Here is a 21,680-nt window from a genome sequence, read left to right on the forward strand (position 1 = left end):
AAGATACACATGAAGCTACTCGTGTCACACCCCAAAACCGAGAACGACGAAAACGTTCTAGGGCGGAGGACGTCATGTACAATATCACAACACAGTATAATAGTAAACAAGTAAACAATATCATCAATTGCATTAAATAAATAATTTTAATACAAGTGTGTTATGTAGTATATAAGACACCAAAATATGAATCTAAGAGAAGTCTTGTATGCGCTCCATCTTCTCCAAAGTAGGCATCAGTACCTGTCTACTGATGACCTGAGAATACAAGTTATTTTGAAAGAGTTTATCAGCATTAAAGCTGGTGAGTTCATAAGTATTTAGTGTCTATGTTTGTATCAAAATGTTTGAACCATTGTTTGAAGTACGAGTTTGTAAATGTTCGTAGTAAAACTATGTGAATGTTTGTAAGTGTTTGTGAAAGTTTGTAACTCCTAGAAAATCCTATATTTTCTACTAAAAGTAGCCTTCTACCAAGGCACAACTGTTTTGTATGTTTGTTTCTTGTAAAAGTGTGTAATTTTCCCAAGTGTAACTATTATTATCAAAATATAGTTTATACATTAATGTTTAAGTGAAATGATCACTAAATAAATGTAAAGAGTAAATTAATGTAGTACTGTAGTGTTGTATTATAGGAACTACTGTTGTACTAACTACCTTAAACCGGATTTATATTAAGGTATTATGTGATTAATTATACCATACTATCAACGGAAAACACGACATTGTAAGTCGTAAAAAGGTATGACGTTTGGCACCCGCAGACCTGCAGGTCCGGCTGTAGCTAGCAGCAAGGTGTAGGATATTCAATCCAGTATAGATCTATACACAAACTCATGCTCTCCCTCCAGGAGATTTTGTCTACAACTCGGGCCATGACAACGAAGGCATGCTCCGATACAGTGGATCACATTTATGTTAACGTATTCTTGTATATGTAAAGTATTGTTACTCATCATAGTATTGTTGTATATGTTCTCATTCTAGTATAGTTGTATATGTTCTCATTATAGTATAGTTATATATGTTCTCATAGTAATAAGTAATGACTCATGAATGTACTGACTCTTGTATGTTTCATTGAACTAGAAGTAGTATGTAGTATAACTGTAAACTATACCTATTATAGTTTATTAGTAACCTTGTTGAATGTTTGAATGTACTGAACTGAGATAAAAGTCTTTATATCTATACATATATACATAATATATAAGTAAGGATTCAACGACACTCGGACAAACAACCGGGTACTTTAAGACCACAACCAAACGAGGACAGGAAGTAAAGTGGGTTATCTCTCCTAAGTCCTTCAAGACTTATTTATCTAACTATATATGTAGTAGACATGGTTTTAACAATATATAAGTTTAAAAGCTGTAAAAGAAAGGTTTAGTATAAAAGTGAATTTGATAAAGAGTTTGACATGTAAAATAGTTTGATAACAGTTTAAAGTCATTTGTTTGGTAAAAAAGTTTAAATCATGAAAATCCATTTGTATGTTGGTTATTAATCACATGTGATTAGTCTAATAACTAACATGGTTCAACTTGTATTCCCCCCATAAAGCATTTAAAAGCATTTAAAATCATTTCAAAGGTTAATTAAGGGGTATGAACTCACCTGCAGTGAGTGGTTTGTTCGGAAGTGTCGGACAAGGTGCTAGGTGTCAAGTGAGGACTTGAACACACACAATGGTCCTAGTTATCATATAATAAACATATATGTAATCTAATTAGTCAATTAATAACTAATTAATCAAGTTAAGACACCCTAGGTCATGGAAACACTTTGATTCAAGTGCTATAGGTTCCAAAGGGTTGCATCTAAGGGTTGTATGACATGGTATTGGAGTTTATGGCCCATGAACCACCCCTTTATGGAGATTACGGCCCATGACCATTTCTCCATGAGTTTACGGCTATAAACTCATGGTACTAAGTGCCATTTGGTGATTTAAGGTCCTATAAATCAAGGGTAAGCATTCTAGGGTCAAGTCCAAGCCTTAGGAAAGCATTAGGGGCACAATAAGACCACTTTGTGGAGTTTACGGCCTAAGGACCATTTCCTTATGGGTTCACGGCCGTCAACTCTTATGGGATATAGTTTCTTTGATGTTTAAGGTCCTAAATACTTCAAGGAATTTATCTAGACTAGTACCCTAGGCTTAGGAAGGGATTAAAGTCCATTTAATCCCCTTAAGAAGGTTTTACAGCCCAAGAACCTCCCTTGTCTATAAACTCCTTGAATCCTATTTTTCTTGATGATTTTTAAGTGTTATCAAGTTCACATTAAGAACACAAGAAGCTAGGGCAAGTGTACTTACAAGATAGGAGCTTGATTGGGTGTTTAAGGTCCAAGAACACTAGTGTGTGTTCTTGGTGTTTTGAAGATCTAAGTAAAACACAAAAATGAAAGGATGAAATGATGTATAAACACTAGATGTTATGTTATAACAACAAATCAAGTCGAGAACCACTTACATTTTCGAGAAATCGAGTGAAAGACGAGATGATAGTTGAGAGAGAATGGGGAGTAAACTTGAGGGTGGAAGTTGGAAATGGAGAGTTTGGGGAGTAAAATCATGCTTAAGGCATGATTTCACGGCCAAGGGAGAGTTTACAGCCCAAACTCCAAAAGTTTGGCCGTGAACTCTTGGTTAGGGTGCGATGGGTGGGTTTGCTACTTCACGACCCGAGACGGTACTTTCCTTTCCTTCGCTCGTTTAAAGAATAAACACTAAAAACGCTCAAACGGACTTTTAAATTGGCTAACAATTATTAGAAATGTAATTGACTTTTAATTGAAGTGATTGACTTTAGAGTTTGTCTGAATGATAAATTCGGTTTGTCACAACATCCCCCCATTAAAGGGAATTTCGTCCCGAAATTAAAGTTTAATCGAATAAAATAGTTACAAATAACTAAGCGAAAAGATGATGATATTTCAATTTCATTTGACCCTCGCGCTCCCATGTGAATTCCGATCCTCGCTGGGCGTTCCAGCGAACCTTCACAATCGGGATACGGCTTTGTTTTGTCTGCTTGACCTCACGGTCCATGATCTCTACAGGTTCTTCCACGAAGTTGAGGCTCTCGTTGATCTCGATCTCGTCGAGTGGGATTACAAGAGTCTCGTTGGACAGACACTTTTCAAGTTAGAGACGTGGAATGTAGAATGTACGTTACGAAGTTCGTTGGGTAGATTGAGTTTGTAAGCTACAGGGCCAATTCTAGCGAGAATCTCGAAAGGCCCTATGTATCTTGGATTGAGCTTCCCACACTTTCTGAAGCATATCAAGCCCTTCCGGGGTGGGACTTTCAAAAGAACGCGGTCTCCCACTTGGAATTCCAAAGGTTTCCTTCGCTTGTCTGCGTAGCTTTTCTGTCGGTCTCTAGAGGCTTTCAATCGTTCACAAATCTGAACGATCTTCGCTGTCGCTTCCCGAATGATTTTCGGACCTGTGAGAGTGCTGTCAGTAACTCGTCCTTTAGCTAACTGGGTGTCACCCACCTCAGCCCAGCATAGAGGGGATCTGCACTTCCGGCCATAGAGGGCTTCGAATGGAGCAGCCTTGATGCTTGTATGATAACTGTTATTGTAGGAAAATTCGACAAGGGGTAAGTGAGTATCCCATGCCTTCCCAAAGTCGATCACACAAGCTCTCAACATATATTCCAGTGTTTGGATGGTTCTCTCACTTTGTCCGTCGGTCTGAGGACGGTAGGCTGTACTCATGCCCATCCTCGTCCCTAGGGAACTTTGTAGTGACTACCAGAACCTCGAAGTGAACCTACTATCTCTATCGGAGATAATGGATATAGGAACACCGTGCAGTCGTACAATTTCCCTAATGTATGTTATTGTAAGCTTCTCCATCTTGTCAGTTTCTTTGATAGGCAGGAAGTATGCAGACTTGGTCAATCTATCGACGATGACCCATATGGTATCAAGTCCACCCGTTGTCTTGGGTAACTTGGTTATGAAATCCATAGTGATCCGCTCCCACTTCCATTCTGGTATCTCTGGTTGTTGTAGCAAACCGGAGGGTTTCTGGTACTCGACCTTAACCTTTGCGCAAGTAAGGCATTTACTTACGAAGGTAGCAATCTCGGCTTTCATGTTAGGCCACCAGTATAAATTTTTAAGATCCAGATACATCTTATCTGAACCTGGGTGAACGGAATATCGAGTGTTGTGCGCCTCGTTCATGACCAAGTCTCGGAAACCACCGTGTTTCGGTGTCCAGATCCGGTCCATGAAATATAAGGCTCCGCCACTCTTGGCTTCTAAGTTCTTATCCATTCCTCTAAGGGATTCACCCGCCACATTTTCAGGTTTCAATTCTTCAAGTTGAGCCTCCTGAATTTGCATAGACATGTGTGAATGGATAGTCATTGTCAATGATTTTACCCTTCGAACAAAATATTCTTTCCGACTAAGGGCGTCTGCCACTACGTTGGCTTTACCCGGATGATAACGAATTTCGCATTCGTAGTCATTGAGTAGCTCGACCCACCGTCGTTGCCTCATGTTGAGTTCCTTCTGATCGAATATGTGCTGTAAGCTCTTGTGGTCTGTAAAGATTGTGCTCTTCGTACCATACAGGTAGTGTCTCCAGATCTTCAGGGAAAATACAACTGCCCCCAGCTCAAGATCGTGTGTGGTGTAGTTGACTTCGTGTGTCTTCAACTCTCTCAACGCATAGGCAATGACCTTACCTCGTTGCATCAGAACACAACCAAGCCCTTGGTTGGATGCATCGCAGTATACAACAAAGTCTTCTATCCCTTCGGGGAGGGATAGTATCGGTGCGGTGCATAAGGCTCGCTTCAGCGTTTGAAACGCTCTTTCTTGTTTCTCTTCCCAGTCAAAGGCCACTCCTTTCTGGGTCAGTGTAGTAAGAGGCTTCGCAATTCGGGAGAAGTTCTGTATGAACCTGCGGTAGTAGCCAGCGAGACCTAGAAATTGACGAATTTCTGTAGGTGTCTTCGGTGCTGAACAGTTCTCAATGGCCTTAATTTTGTATGGGTCCATGTGGATTCCCTCTTCGCTAACCACATGTCCTAAGAATTCGACTCTTCGGATCCAAAATTCACATTTAGAGAACTTCGCATAGAGCTTCTCCGTTCGTAAAGTTCCTAGAACTTGTCGCAGGTGATCGCCATGCTCTTCCTTACTTCTAGAGTAGATCAGGATGTCATCAATGAAAATGATGACGAACTGATCCAAGTAAGGACGACATACTCTATTCATTAAGACCATGAACATTGCGGGCGCATTGGTCAATCCGAATGGCATCACCACGAACTGGTAGTGTCCGTAACGAGTTCGGAAGGCTGTCTTTAGAACATCCTCCTCTAGCACTCGTAACTGGTGATATCCGGACCATAGATCAATTTTGGAAAAGTAATTCGCCCCTTGCAGTTGGTCAAATAAATCGTCTATGCGAGGCAGTGGGTAACGATTTTTGACCGTCAGTTTGTTGAGTTCTCTGTAGTCGATACACATACGGAATGATCCGTCTTTCTTCTTAACGAACAAGACCGATGCTCCCCAGGGTGAGAAGCTTGGTCTTATGAAACCCTTGTTGAGTAGTTCTTTAAGTTGACCATATAGTTCCTGCATCTCGGTTGGTGCTAATCGGTAGGGCGACTTAGCTATTGGGGTAGCGCCTGGGACTAAGTCGATTCTGAACTCGACCTGTCGTTGCGGAGGTAATCCTGGTAGTTCTTCTGGAAAGATGTTGGGAAAGTCGCTCACTACCAGAATGTTCTTTAGTTCTTTCGCTTCTAGGCTCGTATCGATAACGTTAGCAAGAAATGTACGATATTCCTTACGTAGATACTTTTGTGCTTGAATAATCGAGATGATACGAAGACTCGTGTCGGGTTTGTCGCCGTAGATGATGAGAGTTTCGTTAGTAGGGAGATTTAGACGGATTGCTTTCTCGTAGCACATGATGTCGGCGCGATGAAGACTCAACCAATCCATGCCGATGATGACGTCGAAGCTTTTAATTGAGATCGGCATGAGGTCGATTGGAAATGAATGGCTATCTAGAGTAAGGGTACATCCTATGTATATGCTATTTGTGCTCGCAGTTTTCCCATTTTCCATTTCTACAGTGAATGGTTCCTTAAGTGTGTGTGGTTTTTGTTGAAGTAGGCGAGCAAATTTATAATTCACGAAGCTTCTCTCTGCTCCGCTATCAAACAGTATGCATGCATAAGAGTTTTCGAGGAGAAACGTACCAGTCACCACCGTAGGATCAGCAACTGCTTCCCTTGGCCTATAGCCAGCACTCTTCCTGCTCCACCAGCATTTCTTGCCTTGGGGCAGTCCCTTTTGTAGTGGCCCACATCGCCACATCCATAGCAAGCCTGGCCCACACCAACGCCGGGAACTTGGGTGATTGGCCTTGCCGGAGATTTACTGAACGGACAGTGTGTCCTTTCTTGTTGCAGTTGGAGGAATGCATTTCCCGGAAGGGACCGTTGTGGTGGAAGTTGCATTTATTGCACTTTGGCAAACTTCCAGCGTACTGCTTCACCGGAGCAGCAACGGTGGGTGCTATCGCGGCATGAACCACCACAATCTGCTGCTTTTTGGTAGCTTTCTGTTTCTTCTTGTCATCCCAAAACTTCTGCTTGTTGTCAGCGGGTTTGGAGGGTTCTGAGATGGCCAGGTTTGTTGTTGACGATGGGGATTGGACTCCATGATCGATGAGTCGTTGTGCCAATCGCTTGGCACTATCGAAGGTAGTAGGGTGTGAAGATGGGACATTTCCCTGGTACGGAGGCACCAGCCCCCAGATGTACCTTTCGACCTTTTTCCCTTCAGTGGGAACCATGTTGGGACATAGAGCCACCAGTTCACTGAACCTGGCGGTATACGCGACTATGTTCGAGCCCCTCATGGTTAGGCTCCACAGCTCCTGTTCCAACTTCTGGATCTCGCCCCTCGGGCAGTACTCCTCAATCATGAGGTCTTTCATAGCTTCCTAGCCCATGTCGTTTTCCACCACGAGAGTTAGTGACTTGACATGGCTATTCCACCATGTCAGGGCTTTCCCTTCAAAAGTGCACGCAACAAACTTAACTTTGCTCGCGGCAGGGCAGGAAAAAATTTCGAAGACCGACTCCGTCTTCTCGAACCATTGCGAGAGGGCAATGACTCCGCCAGTCCCAGTGAAGGGCTTTAGTCCTTATAGGTGTTGGATAAGGTGTCTAAGTCCATAACTTATTTGGTATATACTTGACCCGACCGGCATGGTCCATTTGGGTTGCATCTCATCCAAACTATTATGGATAATTTTATGAGAGTTATACACATATGTTTATTAATATATTATGAGTTATAATATATTAATATGAAGTTACGTTATTTAATTAGTTTTAGTCTTAAATTAATTATGGATTAATTTAGAGATTAAAAGGAATACTAATTAAATTATGGGCTATTTGTTTTATATAGTGTGGGCTAATACTCATTTGTTAATGGGCTAGGCTTATGTGGAAGTCCATGGATGATCCATGGAGCTTTTAACCCATGGATCCTTGGAATAGGAAAAGACATGGGTTATTAGGGTTTCACCCTAACCATGCATACTATATAAGCATGCTTATGGAGCATGAAAGAGAGCCTAAGATAGCCTAAGAGAAAGCTAGTGTTCTAGTGTGTGTGTGCATGTGTGTGGCCGAAAATACAAGAGTGTGTATACTCTCTCAAAGTTTTCCAAGAGTTTGTGGTGTTTGTGATTCCATTTGAGGCATTCACACTATTGGTGCTTGGCCCTCAAACTCCTAAGAACCCAACACAACAAAGGTATGTAATCTCTTCTAACTCTTTTATGTTGAAATGTTCCCCATGCCATGTTAGATAGGTTATAAACCTTGGAAAATTAGGAAGTGTTAGATTGCTCAAAACCCAACAGTGGTATCAGAGCCTAGGCTTGCTTGTTTGATACTTGATGCAAAATAGTGAAAAAAGTCGAAATCGTTGCTGTCTGCATGCTAGACTCGCCGAGTCCATTGGGGGGACTCGCCGAGTCCAAGGCAAACTTCAACCTACTCGACGAGTCCGTTCATGCACTCGGCGAGTAGGATCGAAAGAATGCAGAATCTCGACTTTTGCTGCTGGAAATGGACTGGAAACATTACCCTAAATTGTTTTGGTGTTGTAAAACTTATTTTAGTTGGTGTAATGGTTGTTCTAATCCATTTACAATAGCATATATCAAAAATCCATGATTTTATGTGTTCATATAATTCTTGAATTTTTGATGATCATGTTCATGTTCTTATGAATTTAGAAAATGATAGGAATTATTTGCTGAATTGTTTAGAATTAATTCTTAATCATTTATGTGTTTTAATGGAGTCCATAATTTGTCCTCAAGTTATGGATTACCATAGGTCACTTTCATTTAACACACACTTAAAACACATAAGTTACATGAAAATGAAGAGTCTTCATTTTTATGAACCTTTAATTCATAAGTTATGAAATGAAGAGTTTTGCAAAGTTACAAAACTTGTCCTCAAGTTTTGGAATTTGTAAAGTTTCACACACTTTAATAAACTTTAATTCCAAACCTTAGAGTTTTAATGGTTAAAATTCAACCCTTATACTATTTATAACATTAATGGTTAATTATTATATATATGTATAAGAATAAGTCGTTTTACCGTTAGTAGGCCTCATTCACGAAGCCGGTCTATAAGGTGGGTATAAGGTTGTTGCCTATAAAATGGCGACTTAATGGGTGTATACTCTCACCCACCGCTTGCTTGATCGGTGGAGGGTCGTTAGCCGAACGGGTAGAACAATGACTTTAAATCCTCATTAAAAGTATAATGAATATTATAAAATAACTAAACTCTTTTAATTCCCAATCTTAGTTATTTTAGGAAAATGTGAACATGGTGCTAATCCATGGAATTCACACTTTGTACCTTACCAAGTCGTTAGTGGAGCATGTGTGGTTAACCGGCACACTAATTAGACTAGTAAGGATCACGAAGGGTAACTTAGTATTGTCATAGATCAATGGAGCGTGTGTGGTTAACCGGCACATTGATTAGGTGATAATATTAGGAGTACCATGTGAGTTAGCATGGTTATTCACACCTTGTTTTGTGATCCTCGGCATCCCAGTCACAAAACTTGAAGGGCACAATCGAGATTGAAACATGCCATTGAAAAGTTCAATGAATCTCAAAAGAATCTAGGAATTTCAAATCCAATTAAACCTAATTAATCATTTCGTTTTCATGGTGGAAATTGGTGAATCGTCATTCGCCTACCTTTCAAATATATTATTACTTAGATTACGGCATCCCTCTTCTAAGTGTAATATATTGTGATTGGATCCTAGCCTTAATATTACATTTGGGTGTCTTATTAAGGATCCTAAATATCTAATCTGAACTTACTTTCTTCTTTCAGATGTCTTCCAACACTAATGCTTCAGGCTCTAACCCAACTGGTTCTTTCTCTCTCATGAATCTTTGTGGGAGGGTCATCTTTGATGGTTCCAACTTCATGGATTGGATTAGGAACATCAGGATGGTTACTCGTTACGAGGACAAGGAATATGTCCTCGATAAGGAGTTAAAAGAACTTGATGAGTCTACTGCTACTCCTGAGGAGATCGCTGAATTCAGGACTCATGAGAGAAATGCTACTAAGGTGGCATGTATCATGATGGCCACGATGACAGCCGAGCTCCAAAAGTCATATGAAGATTTCTACCCTTTTGAGATGCACCAAGACTTGATGGAAAGGTACCATCAGAGTGCTCGTCAGGAGCGGTATGAAATAATCTCCTCCATAATAACTACCCGCATGAAGGACGGTGAATCCGTCACGGGCCATATGCAAAAGATGCAAAGGTATGTGGACCGTTTGCTGAAGCTGAATGTTAACATCCCCGAGGAGTTAGCAATTGACATCATTTTGCACTCCTTGCCTTCTTGTTATGATCATTTTCGAATGACATATCATATGAACAAGGAGGAAGTTACCCTCAGCAAGCTTCAAGGACTCTTGAAGACCGCTGAAACCGGTCTTAAGGGTAAAGCGGTTGTTACCTCTACTACTCCTACTCCAACTTCTACCCCTGTTTTAGCTATTGGGCAAGGCAAAGGGAAAAAGAGGAAACACCCTTCGAAGGGTACCAAGGGAAAGTCTCTTGAAGGCTCCTCATCCAAGACTAAGAACGGTTCTGTCACTCCTTCTGCCATTCCAAAGGATGCTGAATGCTTTTATTGCCATGAAAAGGCACACTGGAAGCGAAACTGCCCTAAGTACTTGCAGGATCTAAAGGATGGGAAAGTGAAACCCACCTATGCAGGTATTTACACTATATTGTCTAATTACTCAACATATTCTAACTCTTGGGTGCTTGATACAGGATGTGGTATTCACATATGTTCTGATTTGCAGGGCCTAAGAAGAAGTGAGGATGTGGAGCACGGGAAGATAAACTTAATCATGGGGAATAGGAAGGCTTCACCTGTTTCCAAGATTGGAGTTTATACTTTGTTGCTTAATAATGGGTTAAAATTAGATTTGAATAAATGTGTATACTCGTCTGAAATGGCGAGGAATATTATTTCTTTTCATGCTTTGTACAAACAAGGTTTTACCTTTTCGTTTGATAATGAATGTGGTGGTATTAATGCTTTCTTTAATAATGTGTTTTATTTTAAAGCATTACCTTGTGATGGCGTGTATGAAACTGTGTCGATTGTAGACAACTTAGGAAATAATGTGTTGTATATTGATTCTTCTACTAGCCTAGATAAAGCATCATTGTGGCATTGTCGTCTTGGACATGTAAACAAGAAACGCATAGACCAACTCCAAAAGAGTGGAGTCTTGGAATCATTTGACCTCAAATCAGATGATAGTTGTGAATCTTGTCTACTTGGAAAAATGACAAAATCACCCTTCACTGGAACTTGTGAGAGGGGTGAAGGTTTGTTGGACCTAATACATACTGATGTATGTGGGCCATTCAAAACCGCCACAAGGGACGCTAATCGGTATTATGTGACTTTTATTGATGATTATAGTAGATATGGGTATGTCTACTTGATCAAACACAAGTCCGAAACCTTTGAAAGGTTTAAGGAATTCAAACAGGAAGTAGAAAATCAATTGGGCAGGAACATTAAGATGCTTCGATCCGATCGAGGTGGTGAGTATCTTAGTACCGAGTTCCTTGACTATCTTAAGGAGTGTGGGATTGTCTCACAATTGACTCCTCCCAGGACACCACAGCTGAATGGTGTAGCTGAGAGGCGTAATCGTACCTTGTTGGACATGGTTCGCTCTATGATGAGTCGAGTTTCGTTACCAATCTCTTTTTGGGGGTATGCCTTAGAGACTACCGCCCATATCCTTAATCTAGTCCCTACAAAGAAGGTTACCAAAACACCTCATGAGATGTGGACTGGGAAGGTTCCCAATTTGGACCACATCAAAATTTGGGGTTGCGAAGCCTTCGTGAGGCGTGAAACTCATGATAAGCTTGAACCCCGAAGTGAAAGGTGTATTTTCATCGGCTACCCACAGAAATCCTTCGGTTACCTTTTCTACAGACCCAGTGAGAATGTGGTCTTTGTAGCACGAAGAGGGATCTTTCGCGAGAAAGAATTTATAAGCCAAGGAGACAGTGGGAGGCAGATTGATCTTGAAGAAATTCAAGAATCAATTGGTGAAGGAACCTCAGACACTAGCAATCAACCTGAGGAAGAAACTCCTGTTGATCCAGCTGACGAGTCTGTACCTCCGAGACGTTCCACACGAGTTAGGAACACACCTTCGTTTTATTATGGTTTTCATATTACTACGGAAGGTGATACGTTTATTAGTGATAGTACACTAGTAAATTTGGATGAACCTAGCAGTGTTAAGGAAGCCATGGCAGGCCCGGAGTCTGCTAAATGGAAGGAGGCTATGGACAGCGAGATACAGTCCATGTATGACAATCAAGTTTGGAACTTGGTTGACAATGTACCAGGCCGTAAAACAGTCGGGTGCAAATGGATCTTCAAAAAGAAGACCGACATGGAAGGAAAAGTGCAAACTTATAAGGCTCGACTGGTTGCGAAGGGTTTTACTCAAACTCAAGGTATTGATTATGATGAAACCTTCTCGCCGGTGGCCAAGATTAAGTCTATTAGGGTTATGTTAGCCATTGCAGCATTTCATGATTATGAAATATGGCAAATGGATGTCAAAACCGCTTTCCTTAATGGAAAGTTGGCTGAGGATGTGTACATGAATCAGCCAGAGGGTTTTGTCAATGCAGAGTACCCTAATAGAGTATGCAAGCTTAAGAAATCCATTTATGGATTAAAACAAGCATCTCGTAGCTGGAATCTTTGTTTTGATGAGAAGGTAAAAGAGTTTGGCTTCTTGAGAAGCGAAGATGAGTCTTGCGTGTATGTCAGAGCTAGTGGGAGTATAGTTAGCTTCTTGGTACTGTATGTGGATGACATACTACTCATAGGAAATGACATCCCAACCTTGCAGGAGGTTAAGTCCTAGCTTGGGAAGTGCTTTGCTATGAAGGACCTAGGGGAGGCTACCTATATCCTAGGGATAAGGATATTAAGAGAAAGGAGTAGAAGACTAATTGGACTTAGTCAGAGTATCTACTTGGATAAAGTGTTGAAAAGGTTCAACATGCAGAATTCCAAGAAAGGAGATTTACCGATCCAAAGCAATACCAAACTGAGTAAGACTCAGAGTCCGAGTACAGAGGCTGAGATAGCTGAGATGAGCCAATTACCATATGCTTCCGCAGTTGGCTCGATCATGTATGCTATGACTTGTACCCGTCCTGATGTGGCATTTGCTTTGAGCATGGTCAGCAGGTATCAGGGGAACCCTGGCAAGGCTCATTGGACCGCGGTAAAGAACATTCTCAAGTACCTGCGGAGGACTAAGGATTGGGTCCTTACCCTTGGTGGCAGTGATGACTTGAGAATATTAGGGTATAGTGATGCTGGTTTTCAGACTGATAGGGATAATTTCCGCTCTCAGTCGGGCTGGATCTTTACCTTAAATGGAGGGGCAATTTCTTGGAAGAGTTCCAAGCAGGAGACGGTGGCTGATTCGACTTGTGAATCAGAGTATATAGCAGCGAGTGAAGCAGCGAAGGAGGCGATATGGCTAAAGAACTTCATCGGAGACCTTGGAGTTGTACCAGCTATTAAGGAACCTATAGAAATTTTCTGTGACAACAATGCTGCGGTTATCTTAGCCAAGGAACCAAGAGATCATGGCAGATCCTGACACATTGACAGAAAATATCACTTCATAAGGCACAAGATTGAAGAAGGACTCCTTGTGACAAGGAGGATATCGTCAGATGAGAATCCTGCAGATCCCCTTACGAAGGGACTGACGAGGGTTAAGCATTTTCAGCATGCGAGACGCATCGGGCTGAGGGACGATATTAGTTTTACAGATTAGATAGTTTTCCTGAAACTTGTAAAATGTAATCGACGTTTGATGATGAATAAAATTTGTGATTTATTTATGAGTAAAGTGTTACTATCATTGTCAATTATTTACTATTGTTTCAGTTTTGCATGTTTTGACTTCCAGAATAATTAATTTGTTCAAACCTCCACAATCGATCATACGTCGGAAGTAGGTATGAATCAAGATTGTCATGAATTGGGTTTGTAGATGCCTTAAAGGTGTTTAGGCATGGCAATGGTTGCTGCAACATTCATGAGTACTCATAAGTTATGAGTATTGGTATAAACCCACGCTCACTTGTATCACTTCATGGAATTTATCTCGAGTGATCGTGAGACGATAACATCATATAAATCTTTAAACCTAGATATATGAGTTGTTACCTATGAGTTGGTTGTGCATTGATTGCACGTAAACGCATCAGTAACTTGATGTTATAAAACGTGCCTTTGTGTACAATTCAATAAGTAGTAGAACAAGCATATCAGTCGAAGTTTATCTGTTCCTTCTAGAAATAGAAGCGATATCCGGGCCCCTCGATGATTTTGTGTTGACCCATATACCAGGCCTGGTCAGAACTAAACCGATGTGTTCAGTGAAGTTCTTCGTCAAACAAATCGGGTAATCGAGAAACAACTGCTAGACAATAAGCAAGACATAGTTCCATGTGTTTGTCCGGCTGATATCATGAGAACAGAGGATTATGTGATCACTTATCTAAAATGGCGCTTCATAGTTCGACAGAGTCTTCATTGTTCGAGGGAGTTTTCGAGAGCTACGATTGTTGGTTGGTTCCTGAAGTTATAGGCAAATATAGTTATTAGACTTATCCAAGTGGGAGTCTGTTGGATAAGGTGTCTAAGTCCATAACTTATTTGGTATATACTTGACCCGACCGGCATGGTCCATTTGGGTTGCATCTCATCCAAACTATTATGGATAATTTTATGAGAGTTATACACATATGTTTATTAATATATTATGAGTTATAATATATTAATATGAAGTTACGTTATTTAATTAGTTTTAGTCTTAAATTAATTATGGATTAATTTAGAGATTAAAAGGAATACTAATTAAATTATGGGCTATTTGTTTTATATAGTGTGGGCTAATACTCATTTGTTAATGGGCTAGGCTTATGTGGAAGTCCATGGATGATCCATGGAGCTTTTAACCCATGGATCCTTGGAATAGGAAAAGACATGGGTTATTAGGGTTTCACCCTAACCATGCATACTATATAAGCATGCTTATGGAGCATGAAAGAGAGCCTAAGATAGCCTAAGAGAAAGCTAGTGTTCTAGTGTGTGTGTGCATGTGTGTGGCCGAAAATACAAGAGTGTGTATACTCTCTCAAAGTTTTCCAAGAGTTTGTGGTGTTTGTGATTCCATTTGAGGCATTCACACTATTGGTGCTTGTCCCTCAAACTCCTAAGAACCCAACACAACAAATGTATGTAATCTCTTCTAACTCTTTTATGTTGAAATGTTCCCCATGCCATGTTAGATAGGTTATAAACCTTGGAAAATTATTATTTTGCATGTATTTAGACAAACATAGATCCAAGGTTTATTAGGGTTGCATGCACACTTAGGAAGTGTTAGATTGCTCAAAACCCAACAATAGGAGCACTCTCTCGAGCGCACAAGGAGTTCACCTTGAGTAGAGTTAACAGGGGTTCCACCTCTGCTCGCATCAGTGGAGTGATGTTGAGCCATGGCAGTTGCCACTGTCGCATCTACTGCATCATTTAGAGTTGCAGTATCGATTGCCAAAGGAGGTGGTGGTGGAGGAGGTGGAGGATTACGCCTTGTTGATTTGCGAGGAGGCATCTTTCAACTATAAGTTTAAAGAAAGATGTACATGGTGGTTAGGATCAATTGTGAGCATAATGAGAGTGTTCCATGGGCTAAATCTCCATAGTCCAACAGTTGAATGAGTGTACGTTTTGAAATAGCAATATAACAGAAGAGTAGGAAATTACAAGAGTACAGATTTTTCCAACAGGTTAGATAACTACCAATATTACTGGTATTACTGATGTAAACGAGTTTGGGAAAAACGACCTAATAGTAGGTCTTACATCAAACCATACGAGGGAAAATGTTTGACAGCTTAGTAGGCTACAAAGTGTACTGAAATATAGGAATATTTTACAGACAAGTGCTACATAGAGCACAGATACAAAAGGCTATTCCTTCTTCAAAAGAAAAGATGTGCTAGACATCTTCTAACGGTGGTGGCAATTCCTCGGGCGAACCCTAAGATCTGCCACTTGACGAACCACCTCTTGAAGGTGTCGCTCATGAGCCCTTTGGCGAACTCGAATTTCTATGACTTCAACTCGGGAGGCAGCCAACTGTTGCTGTAGAGTCTCATTGGTCCTTCTGGTCCTTTCCATTGCTTCTTCGAGAAGGCGAATGCGGACCGTGTTGACACCAGAGTTGGCATCAATTTCCAAGATTTTCCCGATGGCTGCTCGATATTTCGAGAAATCCTGCAGACCATGATAGGCAGGGCTCTGTCAGCTGAGCCACCCTCGCTTATGTTGTAAAACATTTGGTCCCCGTTGTAGGGTAAAGGTTGACCCTGCTCATCGCTCCAGCGATTTAAGTTTGTTGCCCACAAGGGTGTGGGACCCTAAAATGTTGGACGGGGTTTGTTAATTGGGGCTTGACCTTCTTGAGTGTGACATCCCCAAAATCACAGCCAAAAAAGACCGATTTCATTTATGCTTATTAAAATAACTTCAGAGTAAATCCTTTTGATTTAAAAGTGTTGCGGAATTTGTTCCCAAAACAAAACATGGTAAAATAATATTTATCAAAGCATTTCATCAAGAGATGCATTTTCATTATATAATCAAAACTCGAGATGTCATGTTCCAATAAAGACCATAAAGCATAAACGATAACACTACAAGTCATTCAACAAATATATACATATACAGACTTGTAAACAAAACAACTCGATGATTCATCCATCTTACGCCCTTGCGCCACTTCCTGTAATACAAATAAAACTGAGTGGGTCAGGCTTGGGAGCCTGGTGAGCATATAGGGTTTTCAACCCACAATAAATAATTTATATTTAATTTCACCAACCAAACACTATCCCGATTACCCATTCCCGTTATCCTCACTTTACGTCCCTAAAATAACATCTATCTCAAGGGACCTAATCTAGGATTTTCATCGGGACGGACATTACTGCTAAGGGGTTTCCTCAACAATAGATATCCTAAAGGCAACCATGAGGGGGATAGAGTACACCGGTGAACACATCGTTCACAACACCTACAGGTTATGAACCTGCTAGCATTCCACTGGACTGTCTAGAAAGAGTCCGTGGTCGTTATCCATACTCCGCTGAATAACTAGATCAACAACAACAACAACATCGAGGCCTCTCATCTGTTTATTACACACCAACTATCTACCCATGTTCTACCCAACATATTAGTAGATAAAAATATATATTTTCATACATAGTTTAAAACCTGTATATCATTTTCATTCAATACATATTCCACATAACAGATGAGGCACACCCACATAACACGTATTTCAAAGGAAATAAATCAGATCTATGAGATAGAGGAGAATAAATATACATTCACACATATAACAACCAAATTATACACATAAACAACAATATACTTAATACACTCAAACCATACTTGTATTATTATCGTGTTTATGAAAGGTAGTATACAATCACGTGATCAGAAGACGATCAGACAACACTACGGCTTGTAGAAGTAGTATTCTTCGGCAGATCTGGAAGATCTTCACAAAAATCGAACTTCTCGTGGGCAGAGCTTCGGCTCGGGAATCACGCTCTTCGAGATTCTCGGGGCTTCGGATCTTGCTTCGGGACTCGGGAATAATACCGGGGCTTCGGGGTACTTCTGGCACGCAAATCGATGCAAAACAGGAGAGAGAAGAGAGAAAAATAGCAAAGGAGTCGGCTGCCCTCGCATCCTATTTATAGGAGGCTGGAGCCTCGAAGTACGCGGGGCGTACTCGTCCGAAATCGTCATTGCGTTCGTCATCCGAAGAACTCGAGTGTGAAGGTCGTCATGTTTCGTTGTACGCGGGGCGTACAGCAGTACGCTGGGCGTACTTCGGATATGCCTGGTGACTCCCCCTTCAGATAATATCGGGTTTTATAATTAAATTTAAATATTAATTATTTAATAAACTTCGGAAATTCATATCTTCTTCGTACGAACTCCGTTTTCGACGTTCTTTATATCCACGCGTTGGTGAGACTACGATCTACAACTTTCGTTTAGACTTCGTCGGCTAATTTTGACTTTATTTTTATTATTTATTTTTAGTAGGCCGGGACAGAAAAACTTTGTTATAAATTCATAACTTCTTCGTTTGACGTCCGTTCTCGCCTAACTTTTCATTGCTTCGATACCAACAACGAGATCTTCGATTCTCGTTTAGATTGTTTCGGCTAAAAACCGCTCGATCTCAAATCGAGTATTTCAGTCTGCATACCGCTAAGTCGAAACTTCAATAAATCATAACTTCCTCATACGTAGTCAGATTTGGGCGTTCTTTATATATTCGGAAACCTCGTTTCAACTACTACAACATTATCCAAAGATATCAAGTTTATTTTACACTTAAATTTTGACGCTTATTTTTTATTCTTAATTAATCGAACCACATAATTAAGCAATTAAGCACAAAACACATAATACTTAAATAATACACTTCTATTATTTCAAAACGGGTTACAAAGGTTAACCTAGACTATTACATCAAAGATAATGCCTAGCCTGGAAATGCGGGTGTTACAATTCTCTCCACCTTAGAATGATTTTGTCCCCGGAATCACACATCAACAAACAAATGCAGATAGCAACCCATCATATCACTCTCCGTATCCCATGTGAGATTCGTCCCATTCGTGTGTTTCCATCGGACAAGCACTAACTCGACCATCTTGCGTCGCAACTTCTTAGTCTTTTGGTCAACGATTGCCTCTGGTTCTTCAATTAACCTTTTGTTCTCATCGATTCTCAACTCCGAAAGTGGAATCATGTTGGGAACTTCCCCCGTGAACTTCCTCATATAACACACATGAAAAGTGTTATGAATTCCATTCAGTTCTTCTGGTAGTTCGAGCTTGTAAGCTTGGTTCCCAATCCTCTGAAGAACTTTAAACGGTCCAATAAACCTTGGACCCAACTTTCCCCTTTTACCAAATCGTATAAGTCCCTTCCACGGCGAGACTTTAAGCAAAACCAAATCCCCAACCTCAAAAGTCATCGGTCTTCGCTTCTTGTCAGCATAGCTCTTTTGACAATCCTGAGCTGCTAACATTCTTTCCCTAATTATTTTCAACTTTTCAGCAGTTTGATGAACCATCTCCGGTCCCATAAACTGTTTTTCCCCAGCCTCAAGCCAACAAGACGGCGTACGACAATTCTGTCCATACAAAGCTTGGTAAGGTGCCATCTTAATGCTCGAGTGGAAACTATTATTGTAGGAAAATTCTACCAAAGGTAAATGTTCATCCCAGTTACCTAGGAATTCCAGAGTACATGCTCTCAGCATATCTTCAAGCGTTTGTATCGTCCGTTCGCTCTGACCATCAGTCTGCGGATGGTAAGCTGTACTTAAACACAACTTGGTACCCAATTCCTCTTGTAGACTTTTCCAAAATCGCGAGGTGAAACGGATATCACGATCCGACACATCGTTAACAGAACACCGTGAAGCCTCACAATTTCCTTCACGTAAGAATTTGCAAGCTTCTCCATAGACCATTTCTCCTTGGCTGCTATGAAATGCGAACTCTTAGTGAATCGATCAACAACCACCCAAATCATGTCGTGACCATTCTTTGTTCTGGGCAGTTTAGTGACAAAATCCATAGCAATGTCTTCCCACTTACCCATAGGCACAGGCAATGGTTCTAAACTCCCATACGGTTTCTGATGTTGTGTCTTTACTCTCGCACAAGTCACACACTCAGCCACATACTTTGCAACGTCAAGCTTCATCGTCGGCCACCAGTAGTAGGGTTTTAGGTCCCTATACATTTTAGTGCTACCGGGATGAATCGAGTACATGGTTTTGTGAGCTTCTTCCATCAGAAGATCTCTGACTCCTCCTGTCTTAGGTATCCAAATCCGATCTTGGAACACTTTCAGTCCATGACTGTTTACACCGAACACCAACGTTTTTCCCAAACGTTCCTCCTTTCGGTCATTCTTCTCAGAAGCTTCCTCTTGAGCTTTCTTTATACTTTCCACAATGGTCGAGACAACTTCAATTCTCAACGCTCTTGGCCTTTTCCTTTCAAGATTGACTTTCCGACTGAGAGCATCAGCAACAACATTAGCCTTACCGGGGTGGTAAAGTATCTCGCAGTCGTAGTCCTTGAGTAACTCCAGCCAACGTCGTTGCCTCATATTCAGTTCTTTCTGATTAAAAAGATATTGGAGACTCTTATGATCAGTAAAAAGTTTGCACTTCGTGTCGTAGAGGTAATGCCTCCATATTTTCAGAGCGAAAACTACCGTTGCCAACTCCAAATCATGAGTCGGGTAATTCTTTTCATGCTCCTTCAGATGTCGAGACGCATATGCTATCACTTTTTCTCTTTGGGTCAAAACACAACCCAATCCAACCCCAGACGCATCGCTATAAACAGCGAAGTCTTCAACTCCATCGGGTAAAGAAAGTATCGGTGCCTCGCATAGTTTCTTCTTTAGCTTCTCGAATGCTTCTTTATGCTTATCATTCCAAGCATAAGTAGCTCCTTTGTGGGTCAAAGCTGTCAACGGAGTAGCGATCGAAGAAAAGCCTTGGATAAACCTTCGGTAATATCCAGCTAATCCCAAAAAGCTTCGGATCTCCGTGGGACTTTTCGGTTGTTCCCATTTCATCACAGCTTCGATCTTTGTTGGATTAACCATTATCCATTCTTGGTTTACCACGTGACCCAAGAATTGGACTTCACGAATCCAAAAGTCACACTTCGAGAACTTAGCATACAGCTTCTCCTTCTTCAAGAATTTTAACACTTCTCGCAAGTGTCTGCCATGCTCCTCTTGGCTTTTCGAATAAATCAGAATGTCATCTATGAACACTATCACAGATTTATCTAGGAACGGATTACAAACTCTGTTCATTAAATCCATGAATGCTGCCAGAGCGTTGGTTAGTCCAAACGACATAACCAAGAACTCGTAGTGTCCATATCTAGTTCTGAATGCAGTCTTCTCTATATCCTGCTCTCTTACTTTCAGCTGATGATATCCTGACCTTAGATCGATCTTCAAGAAATAGTTCAAACCTTGCAATTGATCAAATAGGTCATCAATCCTTGGCAACGGATATCTATTCTTTATTGTTTCCTTGTTCAGCTCTCTGTAATCGATGCACATTCTCATACTTCCATCTTTCTTCTTCACAAATAACACTGGAGCTCCCCAGGGTGATGAACTAGGTCTAATGAAACCTTTGTCCAATAAATCCTGAAGTTGCATCATCAACTCCTTCATCTCCGTCAGTGCTAATCGATAAGGTGCTTTTGCTATTAGCGTCGTTCCTGGCAACAAGTCTATTCTAAACTCCACTTGTCTATCAGGCGGTAATCCAGGAAGATCTTCGGGAAATACTTCCAGATAATCACACACACCAGGAATATTCTGCATCACCTTCTTTTCATTCTTAGCATCGATCACGAATGCTAAGTATGATGTACACCCTTTGGTCAAGCATTTTCTGGCTTTCATTAGGGAAATGATTCCAGAATTCACTCTGCGTTTGTCCTCATACACCATAAACGAATCTTTCCCAGGCGGGTTTACTTTAACTATCTTCTTCTTGCATAAAATTTCGGCATCATTGGCGCTTTGCCAATCCATTCCCAAAACGATGTCGAAATCGTTAAGTTCGATAGGCAATAATTCCTCGTTGAACTTATTCCCATTCAGATCAATTAAGATGTTTTTCATACGATAGCTAACAGGTACAAACTTTCCACTAGCAACTTCGACTAATAAGGCATTATCTAGTCTAACAACAGGCAAGGCTAGTTTTCTACCAAATTCATGCAATATAAAGGAGTAGTTGGCTCCAGAATCAAAAAAAATTTGAGCAGGCAATGTGTTTACGAGAAAGGTACCTGAAGCGACATCAGC

The sequence above is a fragment of the Lactuca sativa genome, chromosome 7, assembly GCF_002870075.4.
Source record: "Lactuca sativa cultivar Salinas chromosome 7, Lsat_Salinas_v11, whole genome shotgun sequence".
NCBI lineage: Eukaryota > Viridiplantae > Streptophyta > Magnoliopsida > Asterales > Asteraceae > Lactuca > Lactuca sativa.